Source organism: Panthera uncia, chromosome D2 (genome assembly GCF_023721935.1).
Source record: "Panthera uncia isolate 11264 chromosome D2, Puncia_PCG_1.0, whole genome shotgun sequence".
In the NCBI taxonomy this organism is placed as follows: domain Eukaryota; kingdom Metazoa; phylum Chordata; class Mammalia; order Carnivora; family Felidae; genus Panthera; species Panthera uncia.
The window spans coordinates 46,726,183-46,732,182 of record NC_064818.1 but is presented as its reverse complement, the minus strand read 5'-3'; the positions used below and the strand labels follow the sequence as shown (position 1 = coordinate 46,732,182).

The 6,000-nt window shown below is 43.6% G+C and overlaps 1 pseudogene; it reads left to right on the top strand.

Moving 5' to 3' along the window:
* Nucleotides 1–4,877: 4,877 nt before the first annotated feature.
* Nucleotides 4,878–5,891, top strand: LOC125933136 (eukaryotic translation initiation factor 2A-like; annotated as a pseudogene).
* The last annotated feature ends 109 nt before the right edge of the window (nucleotides 5,892–6,000 follow it).

Sequence of the window (6,000 nt, the reverse complement as noted above, 5' to 3'; positions counted from 1 at the left end):
TAAAAAAATATGCTCCATAATGTATAAGAGTCATTAAACCTTTTGTACCAAACAACCCAGGAGTAAAACTACAAAATGAAATAAAACTTTATGGAAACACTTTTAAGGCCTTTAAAAAGCAGCTCAAGTCAGAGCAGAATATTGTAATATATTTCTTTCAGTTCAGGTGTAGAAGATTTTAGTAATATAATCAGGAAACTTGATTTTGTGACTATACAGAAAGATATCTGCCACAGCCCTACAGGGAATTATTTTTTTCTTATTCCATATTTCCTATTTATTTTTTTAATGTTTACTTGTTTTTGACAGAGAGAGAGACAGGGCGTGAGCAGAGGAAGGGCAGAGAGAGAAGGAGACACAGAATTGGAAGCAGGCTCCAGACTTTGAGCTGTCAGCACAGAACCTGATGTGGGACGCGAACCCACAAGCTGTGAGATCATGACCTGAGCCGAAGTCAGACGTTTAACCGACTGAGCCACCCAAGCGCCCCCATAGTTCCTATTTATAAAAGCAAACCATGTAATGAATTACAAACAAATATTCAATGAATTTCCAGAAGCAGGGGCTGCACAAGATATTTATAGTCATTATTCAATAAAGCCAAATACAACCAAAAGATGATAAAAATATCCATTTGAAAATTCAAAAATCATCTCTGAACTATGCCCTGAATCAAAGAGGAAATTACATGCAGGATAGATTACCTATAATCAATGAAAAGGAAACTCTTTCATATCAATATCTGTGTTCTACATCTGAAACCATATTCAAGGACATTGTTTGGCTTTGAATATTTTTGTAGGTTTCAAAAGCCGACTAAAAATAGCTGAACCAACCACAGAATAAAATTCTGTATTGGTATAAAAACATCTGGAAGGGAACACACGAAACTCTAACAATTGTCTCTGTGGAGGAAGCTGAGGTTGAAACTGATAGCCGAGGAAGACTTTAGCTAATCTCTAATGTTTGAAGTTCAACCCTGGCTACATCCATTATTTATACAACTAATCTGTAGTTTTTTTAAATAAGAAAAAAGTGATCGATAAATACATTGAACACCTAATTTGGGAATCTAAAAATAAAAGACTAAACAAAAGCTTACAAAGAATACATAAAGGAAGTCATGGGTGATAGGGGCAGATAGATGAGTATACTTCCCGGTGAGGCCACTTGAGTGACACTCAGAACTGTCCCTGAGAAATGACACATTTTAGTTTCCCACATGGGGGCCATGTCAGAGGCATTCATGCCGCACTTTCTAAGTACCTCGAAGACATGCTGGGACCGCAGCCAAGTCAGGCAAACAGCTGGCTGGGTGCCCGTCTCCCCAGGGTATTCTTAGAACGCTGGCTGAGTCCTCGGGTCCTGGTATCTGTTGTGGCCTAGAACCAGAATGGCTGGACTGCCTTCTCCGTCCTTATACCAGTACAGTCCAGGGGTTATGCAGAGGCCGAGAGAAAGAGATCAGGCACATGGGCAGCTAAGATCAGGTCTCTTTGACCTTGAAAGAAAATCCAACTGCCTTTCTGCAAGTCCCTAAGAAGTGGGAAAACCCCAGAGGCCTCCACTGACATAATTAATACATTACTTAATAGTCAGTTGTCAATTACAGAAATCACCTGGGTGGCTCAGTGGGTTAAGCGTCTGACTCTTGGCTGTGGCTCAGGTCATGATCTCACAGTTCGTGAGTTCGAGCCCCCCACTGGCAGTTCCGAGCTTCCTTGGGATTCTCTCTCCCTTCTCTCTCGGCCCCTCTTCTACTCGCATTGTCTCTGTCTCCCTCAAATGAATAAACTTTTTTAAAAATCTTAAACTTAAAAAAGTCAGTTGTCAATCAAATGCTTTTGTACCGAACCACGTTCAGTGGAATACAAATCTCTCACAAAGAAGATACCGATTCCTTGAGGAGACTATAGTCAACCTAGCAAGCAGATTGGATGCAGAGCAGAAATGGAAACCCCCTGGAAAGGAAATGGGGATATAGAATGTATGGAGGGGATAGGGGGGTTGGCTTTCCAGAACACAGACCCCCGGGGCCATCAGAATCAGCCAGGACCTGGACTATCACATGGAATGAGGCATAAGATAACACCTGTAAGAAAATGTCCATTTAAAAGCCTGAACCCTGTATTAGTGTGGGGGTGATTATTCCTCAAAGTGTGTATGTGTGTGCACGTGCTTCATACCCACTGTATACATATATGTATAATATTTACTTATGTTTTCCCACTTAATAGTAGATTTTGATCATCTTTCCCGTCGCAAAGATATAGCTCTAGCTCACCCTGCCTCAACTTCTAGGAGGATTAGGCGTTCACTCCATGGCCGAGTCATCGGGTCTGTATTTCCTGGTTTAGGGTGCAGTCCAGAGTCAGCGAAGATTCCCGGTGCACTGAGCACTCAGGCTCAGGGCCTGAGGGCACGTCTTCCTTCTCCTCCGCACACAGGCTGAACAAAGGGAAGTTCAGCAGGGCATTAGAAGAGCCCCCAAAGTCCTTCTTTCCAACCCTGCCTTCTGCACGGCCCCCAGCACTCCCAGCCCTGCCACTCTAAGCTGGGTGGCCCTTCCTTCCCAGTGCCAAATCCTGGAAAATTGGAAACTGCCGGTTCCAAAGTCCTCGGTTTCTTTTCAACCCAAACTTCTTTTATATCTCGAGACGATGTATGACACATTTTTAGTCCTCCAGTCCCTTTGCAAACTTTTTCAATTTCTTCGTCTCAAGGGTAAACACATGGACCCAACTCACACTGTGAAACGAGAAAAAATGCATTCCTAAAGCCAGATGGGAAGACAGAAGAACTTATTCAGAGACTCCTACCCATGACAGGCCACGCTACAAGTGGAGAATCTTAAGGACTTGGGTAACAGAAAGAGCAGAGGGTAGAAGCAGGCACATTCATTCGACAAGTATTTGTAGAGCACCTTCTGGGCACCAGGGTTCTGCCAAGTGGCAGGGGACGAAGTGAGAGGGACAGCCAGGTGCCGGAAGGTACAAGAGCCCACGTGGGCCATTCCTTCTGTGGTGTTAGGGTCTTCTGGACAACTGTGTATGAGTGGCCCTAGTCACGTGACAGTCGGTGTCCCTGACCAGAGTTTGCGGCACCGCCAGCAGCAGGAGTCACCCTGGTCCCTCTGTACAGAGCAGGAGGAGTCACCACAGAGGTGAAGCACCTGGCCAGAAGAAAAAGCTCTGACAAGCACGAAATTCCAGTAAAACTCAATTCTTAAATAAAGTTATCAGATCAGAAATCCAAACAGTGAGCACTTAAGAGCAAGGAGGTGCATAAAATGAGAAAGTGCTGTACTCGGCACTCTTTTGGATGGGTAAGAGTTATGGCTGTTGTCCTTTTAGTGCCTGGGAAGGGTTATAAATAGCAATGGAAAAAGGGATTTTCCCATACGCTCTTTCAAATACACGCACGCGCGCGCACACGCACACACACACACACACACACACACACTCACACTCACACATTTTAACACCGTGCTGTATTTTTCAGATGGTTTCAAAATTTTAAACAAATGAATTACTCAGATGGAGATATTGAATGCGCCAGGTCTCAACTCAGCAATGAGTTACACCAAAGAGCTAAAAGCATGACTGTGTGAAGCAACCTCAAGACACAAACCAGGACTCTGACTCTTGAAGGAAGAGAGGGTTCCCATGGAGAAGTCTTGTTTCACTCATTGCACAGAGCACCCAGATGCAGGATTATGACTATTGACCCTTCCCGGTGTGCCCGGATGACTCCTTCCCTGGGTGGGGCCGGGTGCCCAGCAAGGGTGAGAAAGGGCTCTGGAAAGGCAGGAGAGCAGTCTTTCATTTAAGTCTAAACCATAGACAAGGAAAATCAGAACTTTCTCTCTGATTCAGGGGCCCACGTCTACAGGCTCTTCTTTTCCAGTAAAAGAACAAAAAACTGAGAGATATTTCAGGATTCCATAGCCATGATGTCTTCTACCTACAAATGATTAATTCTTGTCCTGGCAGTGACCAAAGGGAACCTGCTTCTATGCAATGCTGCCACATGAACAGAACCAAGAAGGAAGATCAGGAAAAGGTGTTCTCTTGCCCCAAGGCTGCTACAGAGGCTGCTCGGAGGGCATTTGCAACAGTACAAACAGAAATGTGTATTTCTTGATCCATTTGTTTATTTATTCTTCATTCAGTAGCTACTTACTAAGCACGTTGGGCACTAAGAGCTAGGGAAGGGGCAAAAATTAACGCATTTTGCAAGTATATCTTCAACACTTAGGTTTTGCCAGGCTCTGTACTAGGTTCTGGGGATGGGTGATGAGTAAGATCAAAGAACTCCCTTCCCTTACAGAGCCTACTTTTTGCTGGCAGGCAGACAACTGACAGGCAAACACAGAACGAAACAAGATAATGACCACGAAGGAAGTGACGACTGAGAAGGGCAATGAGGTAGACATTTTCTGGGAAAGGCTAATTTGAAAGAATTTTTTTCACTAAAGTTTGAAGGCTAACAAGGAAGTAATTACATAAAGAGCCAGGATGACTACCTCAGCCCAAGGGACGACGAAAAGTGGGGAAGATCATGGTGTTCACAGTACTAAAGGGACCCACATACTGATCCCTTCCAAGTCGGTCAGATAACAGACTCAGCAGCAGTAGAATGATTTTTGATATTAAGGCACATTGAAAATGGATATAACTTTCCCAGGAGAAGATGGAGGTGTCCACGCCCCTCCTGGCAGATGAGGGTACAGGTTCGGTGGTGGTGATGGTCCAAGGTGCCACAGTCAGTTCCTCTGGGCTTGATAAGGTGAGGACACTAGGGAATAAAAAGCACTGCTGTGTTGGAGTAGTTAGAACAGACTTAAGAAGAAAAAAATTTCCTGATAGGCAGAACCAATGTTGCATTACCTTGCAACAAATGAAGAAAGCCCTGGAATTTGTTCAATTGCCAAAACATGGCCCCATTTATGATGAAATTTAGAATTCTAGTTCTACTGAGTTTTATGCTATTTATGGTTCTATGGCTGCCAAAGAAATGGTTTTCAACTTGAAATGTGATCCTGTGGTTTCACTTAGAGCTCGTGCTCTAGCATCTAACGTATTTAGTCCTCATGGCCATATATTAATGCTTTAACGTATTTAGTCCTCATGGCCGTATATTAAGGTTAGCTGGATTTAAAAACCTGACAGACAAATGCAATCATGGAATGTTAAAAAATACAAACCTATTTCTAAACTAGCAGCCTCTGAGCCTACATATTTTTCTTGGTGCCCAGATGGGGAGACATTTTAACTGCCATGCATGTTCCCAGGTTGTATGTTAATAATGGGTACAAGCTTTGGCATTATGCCAGCCCTGTCCTGGCAGCCATTTTGGGACAGGCTATTTCCAGCAAAAACAATAGCTTACGAGGCAGTTAAAAGTGATGTACCCAATGAAGAATCTAAATTTGCAGTAGTTGATAGATTTTCGGGTTTAAGAAGCAAACCAGTCACCAATTCCAAGCTCTCTGAGGAGACACCACCGCTGAATTAGAAGTCACAACCAGGAAACGATAAGCCATTATCAAAAGCAGCTCTTAAAAATCAAAGGAAATATGAGGCAAAGAGAGCTGCAAAGCAGAAAGCAAGAAGTGACAAGAACCAAGATTTGGCATCGACCCCTACCCCACAGAGCACACCACGAAATACTGTGTATCTGTTCACATCTGGAGACTCTGAGACAGATGAAAAATTCAAAAACCAAAGACCTGAAGGCAATTGAGCCCTGAAAGAACAGTCAGCAGCTGAACCACCACTAGAAAAACTCTAAGTTGGAGACGTTTAAGGAGATGCCATCTTCTCCAGAAGCAGGAAGATTTGAAATTGGTTACTTTAAAGATCGACAGAGAGAGCAAGTTGTTAGCATAACGGTGGAAATACATCTTCTGCCTTAAACCCTGTAGAGCACGTGAATTTCCCCTACCCATCATGTACCCAAGTTTATTGCTCATCTATAACTCAGCCATTTTCCAGGCTT